At 44.2% G+C, this 13975-nt stretch overlaps 1 protein-coding gene across 5 annotated transcripts in view; it reads right to left on the reverse strand.

Annotated features, from left to right (window-relative positions):
- The window catches only part of GBF1 (golgi brefeldin A resistant guanine nucleotide exchange factor 1), a 4751435-nt gene that overhangs the window by 3012159 nt on the left and 1725301 nt on the right, over positions 1-13975 (reverse strand). The window lies entirely within an intron of this gene.

Raw genomic sequence — 13975 nt, forward strand, 5'->3', positions numbered from 1 at the left:
GTTTCAGTGATTTACTGTCAAAATTTCGAACCGTACTCCGTCGACTGTACTATCGTCAAACACGGAAGTTCGAAAATGGTAATATTAATGTAAAAAAAAAAAATCTAGGAACGGGTTTTAACATGGGTCGAGGTAGAAGTTCAATATTATTCCAAACTACAAATATCTCCCCTACCTCGACCCATGTTAAAACCCGTTCCTAGATTGTTTTTTTGACATCAATATTACCGTTTTCGAACTTCCATGTTCGACGATAGTACAGTCGACGGAGTACGGTTCAAAATTTTGATAGTAAACAGTTTCAGTATTTCCAAGACATCACAGAAGGAGATATCTTCAGAGGGGGACCCTTCTGACTCATCTAAGTCAGTAGCCAATGTGATGGATTCCTGTGGGGAGTCCAGATGCTTTCTCTTGCAAAGCCCCCTCCTGGGAACCTCCTCAGTAGCAGCTTCTGGGGAGGTCCCAGAAGAGCAGGGCTCACCCAATAGGGCAACATGAGGCTCTGGGTCTCTACGCTTTTGAGGGATCAGTGAAGCAGAGGCAGACACAGGTGCTTTAGGGGAGGAGGTTGCTGGTACCGATGATGTGGATGCCAGAGGGGACAACGCTCTCCGCATGGCATCGAAGGCCCCCTGGCTCCGATCCTAAGAGACATCTGGATTCATAGAAACAGGCAGTCTCTGAGGCACCAAAGTGGTGGGCTCGAGCCAGAGATAGGTGCCGAGCTCACCCGAGCAGAGGCCCCAAGAGGCAAAGTTGGAACAGACAGATCGGTATGACTATCCTCTCCGGACCAGACTGGCGAGTGTCGGCTCCTAGACTCTAAGGTCGCCACCGAAGAAGTCAGAGTAGTCAGAACCAACAGGCCCGTGAGGGGTGCCTGCTTTGACGGTTCCACAATCATCAGCTCCGAACACTCCGGCTCTGAAACCTCGGGTCGAATCGGAGAAGGATCAGTAGTCATGGGCTGGGTCCAAGTCGGTTCCAAAGCCTCAAGGGTCGGCCCAGACAAAATTTTTGCTAGTGCCGGTGTCTGCAGAAGCCTCTGCACCACTCGATCCACATCCTTATCAGATAGTCTTGAGGACCGGGAAGAAGCTATTGAAGAAGCCACTGATTGAAGGATTGGAGACTAAAGTAGGAGATACCGGCTCCAATATTGGGGACTGGCTCCTATGAACAACCACTACCTACAGTTCCGAAAGCAATGGAGCCGAGGTGGCAGTCTGACTCGATTTAGAGGTCGATGAACCCTTTTTCGGCTCCAACCCAGAAGATGAGTTGGAAGACAAAGTCTTGGTGGATTTTAAAGGCTTGTCAGGTTTGTCTTTATCTAAAGATTCCTAGAAAGAGGGCTTCAATAAACCCCTAGCTATTAGCTTGCTTCTACGTTCATGAAGAACACAAGAGCTAAAGGAATGACAGATGGCACAGTTCTCCTGTAGGTGGACTTCACCTAAACAATAAACACATTCTATGTGACCATTTGTTATCGACATTTTTTGTCCACATTTAGGACACTTTTTAAATCCAGATTTAGCTTTCTCTTGCTGAGACATGGCAGAAACTATCAATTACTAACTGTAATTGGAAATGCAACTGTTAAAGGCAAGAACACACTATATGCCTAACTATAAAGGAGACACACAGTAATATATATATATATATATATATATATATATATATATATCTATATAAAATAGCCCTAATAAAAAAAAAAACAGGGCTCTAACTTCTACAATATTATAATATTATAACTACAACACACACAGTATGAAACGAACTACTGCCCTAAAACCCAGGCTTAACACAATCTAGAGTAGGGAGAATTCACTATTTAAACAACCCTCTAACTTAGAGTTGTAGAAAAATAAAAAACGGCCTAGAAAAAAAAATTGGCCACTAAACTAGCAAAAACCACACACACGAAGATTTAAAGCTAAGTAATGTGAGGAAGAAAAACTATTCAATTACAAGAAACTAACTACTAAGCAAAACTATCATTTTTTTTATAAAATATCAAACTTATACTGGCCAGAGCTGTTGAAGAACTCCCGATCTGTTGCAGCGGCAAATGAGATTTGGGAGAATCACCAGTGCAGCACGAGATAGGGAGTAGTCCACGAGCTGGTTGAAGACATCGAGCTTTTGCATTTGGCCAAGTCAGAGCTGAGGATCGGCTCTGAACCCATCAGTGAGAATGAAGGCAAGATAGAACAACTTCACATCACTACTTTCCCCTCAAACGACACTATTTCTGCTGAGCAGCAGCCTCGAGACCTGACCCACAGCTTTGACCCATGGATACATGATGATGCTGAGATGTGTAAACAGTGACAGTCACAAGGTGAAAGCAACATCGTAGAAATCTGCCCTGTCTACTCTCAGTGGAAATGAAATGATCCTCCTCATAACCTGAAAATCTGTGACAACCTCAGCTGAATCCAACAAGCCCACCTCACTAACCAGATCTGCTTCTCCCAGGGGAGAAACGGGTGGTACTAAAAAATGAATACCCGAAGCAGAAAAGGTGGATTGTGTCAAGGAGGGGATCAGCATAGAAGAATCACAGTCTGACATCTCTGACACAGAGAAGGGTGCCATACAACTATGATAACTGTGCAAATACACGCCATTGAGTCCACTATCCCAAGTCAGCACTGGCTCTGTTCGTCTTGGAGTTGAGTGCTTGATCAGATCCTTTGATTGCATTGCTGATACTGTGGCCGGCACCAAATGACCATACATCGGGTCCAGGATCAGCTCCAAAACTACCAGTGCCAAGATCAGAACTTAGGAGGGAACTAATATGAGGAAGCGGAGCCAGCCCTATTGACCCTCAAAATAAATGGGTAAGGGAGGACTCTCAACTTGATCTGTGGCTTGAGGAAGGCCCTCATCATGTGACCCAGATCTGTTTCATACGTGCTTCTGAAAGACTTGAAGGTTCAAAATTACAAGGAAGAAAGTAGTCAGGGAATTCTACATATCAGTTTCTCCAATGAAGTCCTGCTAAAAAACTGTTTTGATGATGGACTTCCTAGATGGCTGTGCAGGGATCAGCATCTTAATTTCAGCTCTCAGAGTATGAAAACAGAAAATGAGAAAAAGAACCAATGAAATTGTAAGCCCGAGTAAAATTCAGTTATGGGCTAGTAATTACACTGCCTAGATGTCAGCAAAGAAGAAATTTGGAGAACCTGAAAGAAAATCAACCAGAAAAGGTGAGGTGAAAACACTGCCTAGGAAGAATCCTGCAGCCATTCAGCAAAAAGTTCAAGCTTCGACTTTCGTTCAAGAGATGACTTCCAGTAATCTAGAAGAAATAATAAATCACATGTTCTCACAGATGATTAAAATAAATTAAACACTGCAGGAATATATCAACTCAAATAACAAAAGGCTGGGAAAACTAGAAGCTTTAACTAGCTCTTCAGATAAACTGATAAAACTGCACAAATCAGAAGTTGGAATGAAAAAAAGGACGTCTGACTATGAAGCTTCTCAAGAACAGCTGTTTCCAAAATTAGAGTTAGAATACAGAGCACACAGAGAAAACTTGAGATTTTCCGCTGTACCAGAGAAACACGAAGGAACAAACCATATTAAATTAATGAAAGGGCAAATAAGCAACAGGATTGGTGTTCCACAGCAGGTTTTAACTGAAATGGCAGAACTTCTGTTGCAAACTTGGCCACGAGAAAGCAGCCAAGACCTATATTATTAAAGATGCCATGCTACCACCAAACATATTTTTTCAAAACTGTGGCAGAATGGACAAGTATTAAAACTGGAAGCAGTAGAATATTTGTGGAAAATGAGTATTCACTGTACACCAGGCAGAAAGTACAGTTGTGTACACTTACCATAAATGTAGATGTTCGAGTGTACTCACTGTTGCAGTCATTACATTTGGGTAATATGCTAGGAGGTTGCCCTCAGTCAGCCTGAATAACAAAGCCTTGGGTCCTGCATCAGTTGCTGTCTCCACTTCCATGATGTCAGGTCGTCAGGGGTATAAAACATGCAGTCGACACCATTTTAATCAGTTTTTCTTGCCCCAGATGTCAGGTGCCCCCCAAATGGGGAGCAAAAATATATATAAATAAACTGTAAATATATAAATGCACTTTAGAAACATAAAATTTACCTTCAACTAAAAGCAAATACACCACAAAGGCTTTTGAGTATAGTGAAGGAAAGAAAAGGTATAAAATGGGGGGAGGCGGGTGGGTAACCAGGAATGCAACAGTGAATACACTCGAACATCTACATTTATGGTAAGTGTACACAGCTGTACTATGTTCTTCATGGTTCACGCATTTCACAGTCATTATATTTGGGTAGAATCCCAAAGCTATGGATGGGAGGACGGAACTAAACAGCATTAGGAGCAGCTATAAGGCCTGCAGGACTGCAGTGGCAAAGCCTGCCCTGGATTTAGAGAAGAGAGGTAAATGATAATGCTTTGTGAACATGTGAACAGAGCTCCAAGTAGCAGCTTCTAGAATGTCTTTGGTTGGGACCCCTCTGAGAAAAGCTGCTGAAGTAAAGGCAGCCCTGGTGGAATGGGATCTGATCCCCTTGGGCACAGGTTTACCATGGTGCAAATAGCAGAAACGAATGTAGTGGTTTATCCATTTAGAAATAGTCTGCTTTGATATAGCCTTTCCTTCTGATCCCACAGCAAATGCTACCAGTAGTCGCTCAGACTTTCTTAGAGATTTTGTCCTGTTTAAGTAGAATCTTAGTTGTCTGTGTACATCCAATGAATGCAGAATCTGCTCCCCCTTGTTCTGCGGATTTGAGAAAAATGTTGGCAGGTGAATGATCTGGTTAAGAGCTACACTGGATACCACCTTAGGCATAAAAGAAGGATTGGTCCTGAGGGCCACCCTGCCCGGGTAAAATATAATGAAAGGCTCCACTGCCATGAGAGCCTCTAGTTCTGAAACCCTTCTTGCTGAAGTGACTGCCAAAAGAAAAGCTGTCTTCCAAGATAGAAATTTTATGTCCGCAGTAGCTGCTGGTTCAAAAGGAGGCAGGGTGAGTTTTTCCAGCACAAAATTGTGGTTCCATGCAGGTGTTGATGTTCTCCTTGGAGGCCTTAAATATTTGGCCCCTCTGAGATACTGTTTAAGCAGTGGATGAGAAAAGAGGGGAGGCTCTGTGTTGTAATGAGCCGAGATGGCAGAGGCATGGATTTTTATTGAAGAAAAAGATAGGCCCTTGTCAAGCATCTCAATTAAGTATTGTAAAATCTGAGGAATATTGGGCTTTGCTGTGTCTATTCCTTGTGATTGGTTCCAAGCACAGAATCTCTTCCATTTATCAGCATAAGATGTTCTAGTACTAGGCCTTCTGGCTTCCAAAATGACATCCATCACAGGTTTACTGAGAGATGTGGTTTGAATAATTAGTTGATTAGCCATGCTGCAAGATTCAGAGTTTGGAGCTGAGTGTGCAGAATTTGAAAGTTTTGCTGAGACAGTAGATGAGGTGTTTGAGGCAAGTACCACATAGGAAAGTGTGACATATTCCTTAGAAGCAGGTACCAGTGTTGGTGAGGACTGTCCAGAGCAATTAGAATCATTTTTGTTTTTTCCTGTCTGACTTTTAGTAAGACCTTGGAGAGTAGAGGCAGAGGGGGAAAGGCATAGACTGATAGGTTTTTCCAGTTGAAGAATAGAGCATTCACTTTCTATGCTTTTTTGTGATGAGTTCTTGTGCAGAATTTGTCCAAATGATAGTTTTGGGGAGAGGCAAACAGATCTATGTCTGGGCTCCCCCATTTCTGTGTTAACATGCTGAAGATTTGTGGATCCAGTTTCCATTCGTGTGGGTCTATAAGATTTCTGCTTAGGTCGTCTGCCAGAGTATTTTGCTTTCCTGGCAGGAATTGAGCTTGAAGATGTATTTGGTAAGTCAAGGCTGTGTTCCACAAGGCCATGGCTAGTCTGCAAAGGGGGTAGGAATGTGTACCCCCTGCTTGTTTATGTACCAAATAACTGTGGTGTTGCCCATCTCTATCAGTAGTTGTCCTGGATGAAGTAAGTCCTTGAAGGCTGTCAGAGCATTCTGAACACCTAGCATTTCTTTCTGGTTGATATGCAGATGCATTTGGTTTGGACTCCATTTGCCCTGAATGAATCTCCCTGCCAGGTGGGTCCCCCAAGCATAGTCTGATGCATCTGTAGTTAGGGTTTGGGTGGCAGGGGTAGAGTGAATGACAGTCCCTTGTTTTGGTGACATGTCTCTGCCCACCAAAGAAACTCCTGTTGTAGGCAGGGAATGAGAGGAATCATGGTTTCCAGGCTGTGACAATGTTGACTCTGTAAACTTTTTAGGTACCATTGAAGTTTCCTCATATGCAGTCTCGCATATGGAATTCGTAGAATGCAGGATGCCATGAACCCCAAAGCCTGCAGACTTTGTCTTGCAGATAAATGGGGTTTTGTTGCCATTTGTTTGAAGTATGTTGTCAATTGCCTTTGTTTGTCTGGCGTGAGGTAAGCCATCTGGGCAGTTGTATTCAAGCTTGCACCAAGGAATGTAATTATTTGAGAGGGTACCAGTTGTGATTTCTTTTCGTTTATGGTGTACCCTAGACATGCTAGAAGCCTTTTTACAAATGCCAGATGTTGGAAAGTGTCCTTGTCCTCTGCTTGAATGAGACAATCATCCAGATAAGGATTGAATGTTTCTTTGTCTGCAGAATGCAATTACTGGTGCAAGGCACTTTGTAAAGACCCTGGTCACAGTAGATAAGCCAAAGGGCAGTGCAGAGAATTGGTAATGCAAAACACCTGCTTTGAAGCGGAGGTATCTTCTGCATGATTCCCTTATTGGGATATGCAGGTATGCCTCAAGTCTAGAGTTACTAACCAAGCATTCTTGCCTAGCATAGGCAGTAGCTGTTGTAAAGTAAGCATTTTGAATTTTGGAATGTCCAGGAACGTGTTCATAGTCGATAAGTCCAGAATTGGACGCCATGAATTGTCTTTTCTGGGTACCAGGAAAAGTCGAATAAAATCCTTGTCCTTTTTCCTTTTCTGGTACCGGTTGAATAGCCCCCATATCCATGAGGGACAAGACTTGTTTCTGGGCCTCTGCCCACTGGTTTTGTGGCAGATCTGGCAATCCGTTTGGAACTGGCAAAGTATGCAAATGAAATATGTACCCTGGGATACTATGTTTAATACCCACTTGTCCTGGGTAATTAACTTCCAATTTTGAGCATGAAGTGCTAGTTTTCCCCCCAAGGGGGCTGCCAAAAGATAAGTGCTTGGAGATGGAAGAGGAAAGTCATTGAGACTGCTTACTGTAGGGTTGTGCTTAGTTTCCTCCAGATTTGGAGGTGGAGGCACCCCATTGCTTTGACCTGTAAGAACCCTGTGACTGTTATCTGTAGCCTTTTGAGTGCCTGGGTTTGCCCTGAGTGGCTCTATTGGACACAGGAAAGGACCAGTTTTTAGTAGGCCAGTGCCTACTGAACCTGGGTGGCTGCACTTGCAAGAAATCTTTTACAGTTTGCATAGATTTAGCTTTGTCTTCCATTTTCTTTAAAGCCTCTTCTGCCTTATTACCAAACAGAGTATCATGCTGCAAAGGGGCATCCAACAATTTAGCTTTAGCATGATCAGGCAGATTTTGCTCCTTGAGCCAGGCATGCCTTCTTATCACAGATCCAGTAACGGCGGCCCTACAAGAGGCTTCCAAGGAATCAAAACCACATTGCAAAGTATGCTTTCCAACCTGTTCTGCTGAATGCAATAAATCCTGTAACTCTATTTTCCACACAATCAGAAATCAACATAATTTTCTGTTTCAGTAAGCCCATAACATGCTGTTGATATTTAAGCATATGAAACTGAGAGTTTAAAGCCCTGACTGCCAAGGTTGCAGACGTATAAACTTTCTTACCCCATCTATCCAGCACCCTGGAATCTCTACCAGAAGGGATAGGATTTTTGGCTGTAAAAGCCTTAACACCCTTGGGACCCTGAGAAACAGTCTCAGGATCAGCAGCAGGATTTTTTTAAGAGAAATTTGTGGGAGTCAGGAAAGTACAGTTTTGTACCTACCATAAATGTAGATGTCCGAGAGGTATGCATCTGCAGTCCTAACAAATGGGTTGTCCTGCTTCAGGCAGCCCTTCGGTCGGCCGGATTCCAAAGTCTGGGTCTGGCCTCGGCTGATGTCGCACTTCACCCGACGTCAAAGCTGCAGTTCAGCGGGTATAAAGGCATCAGCCGACGCCATTTTCCTCAGTGTTTCTTGCCCCAGATGCCAGGTGCCCTCTAGGAAGGCAAAATTTGGATAAATGCAAATGTTTCCAAACAATAGAGAGCAAAAAGAAATAAACATGTATATACATATATACAAACAAATACACCATAATAGATTCCCCCAGCTAGCTACAAGATGGGCAAATACCCTAGGAGTACCACAGAGGGGAAGGAGGGTGGGTAATCCTGAGTACAGTTTTGTACCTACCATAAATGTAGATGTCCGAACTGGATAGCATCTGCAGTCATAACAAAAGGTTTTGCCACTGCTGTTTTGCAAGGGATCTTAACTACACCATAATCTTATTAGTACCTCCTCCCCCAGTTTGGCTATGGTATTCTACCCATTTGTTAGGACTGCAGATGCATCCTTGAAGGACATAGTACAGATGTCCTTCATGGATGCATCTGCAGTCATAACAAATGGGTTGTCCTGTCGTCAGGCAGCCCTTCGGTCGACCAGATTCCAAAGTCTGGGTCCGGCTTCGGCTGATGTCGCACTTCACCCGATGTCATCTCTGTTGGTCTTCGGGTATAAAGGCATCAGCCGACGCCATTTTCTTCAGTGTTTCTTGCCCCAGATGCCAGTTGCCCTCTTGGAAGGCTAAATTTTGGATAAATGCCAATGTATGCAGACATGGTATAAGGCAAATACGAAAAATAAGCATGTATGTACATATATACAAACAAATACACCATAAGAGACTCCCCCCCCCAGCTAGCTATTGGGCGGGTAAATACCCTAGGAGTACCACAGAGGGGAAGGAGGGTGGGTAATCCTGACTGCAGATGCTATCCAGTTCGGACATCTACATTTATGGTAGGTACAAAACTGTACTATGTCCTTCATGGAAGCATCTGCAGTCATAACAAATGGGTAGAATACCATAGCCAAACTAGGGGTGGAGGAAGAAAAATTATGGTGTAGTTAGGATCCCTTGCAGTACAGCAGTGGCAAACCCTGCTCGGGATCTAGAGTATAGAGGTAAATTATAATGCTTGGCAAATGTATGCACGGAGGTCCAAGTAGCCGCCTCAATAATGTCCTTGGTTGCCACTCCTCGTAAGAAAGCTGTGGTAGTGGCTGTAGCCCTTGTTGAATGAGGTCTTATGTTCTGTGGAATTGGTTTCCCATGGTAGGAGTAACAGAATCTTATGCAATTCCCTTTCCATTTGGAGATTGTCTGTTTGGAAATTGCTTTTCCTTCCCTTCCTGTTGCATAGGCTACCAAAAGCTGGTCAGTTTTTCTGTTACTTTTTGTTCTGTCCAGGTAGTAGCGTAACTGCCTATGCACATCCAAGGTATGTAGCAGTCTTTCACCCCTGTTCTGTGGGTTGGGAAAGAAGGTAGGTAGGTGGATTGCCTGGTTTAAAGATACTCTGGATACCACCTTAGGCATAAATGTAGGATTAGTTCTCATGGACACCCTGTCTTGATGGAAGATTAGGAAGGGTTGGACTGCCATTAAGGCCTGTAGTTCAGAAACCCTCCTTGCTGATGTAATTGCCAGTAGGAAAGCAGTTTTCCATGATAGGTGTTGCAGATCTGCTGTTGCTGCTGGTTCAAAAGGCGGGAGTGTCAACTTTTCTAGCACAAAGTTCAAGTCCCATGCTGGTAATGGAGATTTCCTAGGAGGTTTTACATTCTTTATCCCTCTGAGGAATTGCCTGAGTAGAGGATGTGAGAAGACAGGTGGATCGAAGCTGTATTCTGCAGAAATAGCTGATGCATGTATCTTGATGGAGGAATAGGACAGTCCTGTATGCAGGAGCTCTGCCAAGTACTCCAGGATGTTAGCAATGTCTATGTTTGACACATCTTTTCCTCTTTCAGCACTCCAAGTGACAAACCTTTTCCATTTTCCTGCATAGTTCCTTCTTGTTGAAGGTCTTCGGGCTTCAAGGATAATGTCTTTAACCCTTTGTGATAAGTCTGGGTTAGTTGTTGTTAAGTGATGTTCCAGGCAGTCAGTTGCAAGGTTTTTAGGCTTGGGTGCATGATGTTGTAGTTGTTCTGAGTTAACATCAAAGGTATTAAGGGTATTGTCCACATTATCCCCTGTGACATGCTCCTCAGCAAAGGATACTAGTGTTGTCTTGGCCAATTCGGAGCTATCAGGATTATCCTTGGGCGTTCCTCTTTGATTTTCAGTAGTACCTTGTGCATCAAAGGGAGAGGTGGAAATGCATATGCTATCAGGCCTTTCCAACTGAAGGATAGAGAGTCCACCCTCCATGCTTGAGGGTGGTACGTCCTTGTGCAGAATTTCCTGAGCTGGTGGTTGAGTGGGGATGCGAATAGGTCTATTTGTGGCGTTCCCCATTTCTTTGTGATGGTCTTGAAGATGTCCGGGTGCAGCATCCATTCGTGAGCATCCGAGGTGGTTCTGCTTAACATGTCTGCTAGGGTGTTTTCTTTTCCTGGCACAAATATTGCCTGTAACTGGATGTTGTAGCTCAGAGCCATGTTCCAAAGGTCCAGAGTCATTCTGCATAGGGGGTATGAATGAGTGCCTCCTTGCTTGTTGATGTACCACATGACTGTGGTGTTGTCTGTCCTTATCAGTAAATGGCCTTCTTTGAGGAATGGTCTGAATTTCTGGATTGCTAGTTTTACTGCCAGCATTTCTTTTTGGTTTATATGCAGGTGCAGTTGGTCTGGAGTCCACAATCGTTGTATGCACTTGTCCAACATGTGCGCCCCCCAGCCTAGGTCTGAGGCGTCCGTTGTGATGGTTTGGTTTGCTTGACATTTGTGGAAGGGCAAGCCTAGGTTTGACTGGCATGCTTGGGCCCACCATAGGAACTCTTGCTTCAGGCATGGGATTAGTGGAATTTCGGTTTCTAAGCTGTGCCTGTGTTGAGACCATAAATTCTTTAGATACCACTGTAGCTTTCTCATATGCAGTCTGGCATGGGGAATCAGGATTATGCATGATGCCATGAAGCCCAAGGCCTGCAGTATTTTTCTTGCTGTTAGTTTGTTCTGCTTTGCTAATGCCAAGAAGTAAAGAGGAAGTTGTTCTTGTTTTTCTGCAGTCAGGAATGCCATTTGTTTTACTGTGTCCAATTCTGCACCCAAGAATGTTCTTGTCTGGGATGGGATCAGTCTTGACTTTTTTAAATTGACTGTGTATCCCAGGGCTTGAAGTAAGCAAATGACCCTTTGTAAATCTGTTGTCAGCTTGTCTTGGTTGTCCGCTTGTAGCAGGCAGTCGTCCAGGTATGGATAAATTTGGATTCCCTGTAGCCTGCAATGAGCGATTACTGATGCCAGGCATTTTGTGAATACTCTGGGCGCAGTAGATAAGCCAAAGGGCAATGCTGAGAATTGATAATGCTCTGATCCTGCAAGAAATCTGAGGTATCTTCTGCAATTTGGTCGTATGGGGACGTGCAGGTATGCCTCCTTGAGATCTAGAGTCACCAGCCAACACTCCTTGCCCAGCATGGGAAGAAGTTGCTGTAAGGTCAGCATTTTGAATTTTGGGACGATGATGTATGTGTTTAAGACGGACAGATCGAGAATGGGTCTCCAAGCTTTCTCTTTCCTTGGAACTAGAAAGAGTCTGGAGTAAAATCCTGTGCCCTGTTGCTTTATTGGTACTCTTTCCACAGCTCTCATCTTGGTTAGTTGAGCGACCTGTTTTAGAGCTTCTGTTTTTTGCGTTGGAGGTAGGTTTGGCATACCTCTTTTTACTGGTAAGGTGTGGAAGTGGAACCTGTAGCCTTGGTCTATGGTTTTTAAAATCCACTTGTCTTTTGTGATATAGTGCCAATTTTTTAAAAATAAGGCTAACTTTCCGCCTAAAGGTGCTGCTGTTTGCTCCCTGGTAGGCGGTGTTAGAGCCAAGTCACTGTGATTGTCCTGTTGCAGTGGCTGTGTCTGTGCCTCGCTGGTTATTGCCTTGCCACTGGTGTCCTCTGTAGGCACCTCCTCTGGGTTGGTTTCTGCCTCTAGAGCGTCTATTCCTGCCTCTTTGTGACTTTGAGGAGTCTGGAAAGGACCAATTTTTGGCAGGCCAGTTTCTGCTAAACCGTGGGGGCTGAACCTGTAAGAAATCCTTAACTGTTTGTACAGATTTTGCCTTCTCTTCCATTTTCTTCATTACTTCCTGGGCAGAGGTACCAAATAGACTGTCCTTATCCATAGGGGCATCTAACAGCTTTGCTTTTACATGATCCGGCAGGACCTGTTCTTTCAACCATGCATGCCTTCTTATCACTGTGCCAGTCATGGCTGATCTAAATGAAGCCTCCAGTGCATCATAGCCACATTTTAAAGAATGGTTACTAACCTGCTGTATGTTATTCACCATTTCTAAAACATATTTCTTATCTAAGGATTCTTCAGAGGAAAGTTTCTTAGTTAACTGATCAAGCATAAACTCTTGGTATTGGATCATGTGAAACTGACAGTTTAAAGCTCTAGCTGAGAGAGTAGCAGAGGTGTAAACTTTTTTGCCCCATCTCTCTAATGATCTGGCTTCCCTTTCAGAAGGGAGAGGGTTTTTAGTTGAGGTAGAAGCTACTGCCTTAGGCCCCTGGGATATAGTCTCAGGATCTGCAAGTGGGGCCTTGAAAAGGTGGTGATGAGTGTGTGGTACCCTGTAAAATCTGTCTGGTTTTGCAGGGGCTGGGGGTAAAGAATCAGGTGCAGTGCAAACATCATTAAATGCATCATCCACAACAGGCAAAACTGGAGGTATAGCTAAGGGCCTATGTTGTGGTAAGTGCAGAAAGGTTCTAAGCCTTTTTCTTGAATCTGAGAAATCCTGTCCCTGCCATTGGAATTGTTCTCTCATGGCATGTAAGGTTTCCCCAAAGGAAAATTCCTCTGGCGGAGAGACAGAAGGAATGGATTCATCAGCATCGGAGTCTTCATAAGTGGAAAAAGGAGCCTCTGGCTGGTCTGTAGTATCTGAGTCATCCGAAGAATCATCAGAGCCCTCTGGTTGGGGTGGCTGTGTCCTAGGTCTCTTTTCTGGGGGCTGAGAGGCCCTGTCTGGGTGAGATTGGGATCCCCTAATTAAGGAGATTAAATCCTCTGCCAGAGTAAGCATTTGAGAGCTAGAAGTTCTGTGTGAGGGGGCCTTAACAGGCACTGATTTAACAGTTTTGGCTGCTTTGGCCCTGGCAAAGGCCTTTATAGACATGGCTGCAGGAGGCCTAGCAGCACCACGTGCTGGTGTAGAGACATCCAAAGGGATGGTGTCTGATAAGTCACTAGAAACCACAGTAGTAGGTAAAAATTCAGAGGCCGATTCAACTAAAGTAGCAGGAGCCTCGGTAGTAGTCATGGATTTGGCTGAGGATTGACCGGTTTTCTCTGTTTCGGCCGAAACCGAGACACTCGCGGTTTGCTTATCCGTGGTTTCGGCCGAAACCGCGGACCGCGAGTGTCGGTCTTTTTCTTTGCGTTTTTTAACTGTTTTGGTAGTCGGATGATCCGACGGCATAATGTACGCAAAATCTGAGCCGAAAAACTGTTCAGCAAACTCCGACCGACGCCTAAGCGTTCATCGGTTGAAGGAAGCACAGGCTAAACAGGCAGCTACGTCGTGGTCTGGGCCTAAACAAGGTAGGCAGTAAGAGTGGAAATCTTTATGAGGTATTTGTTTCCCACAAGTTAAACAATTATTCACTTTTTCTGACATCGGCTGAGGCAAGAAAGAGTCCCCAAC

This window comes from Protopterus annectens, chromosome 14.part0 (genome assembly GCF_019279795.1).
Source record: "Protopterus annectens isolate FY-2018-M chromosome 14.part0, PAN1.0, whole genome shotgun sequence".
Lineage (NCBI taxonomy): Eukaryota > Metazoa > Chordata > Ceratodontiformes > Protopteridae > Protopterus > Protopterus annectens.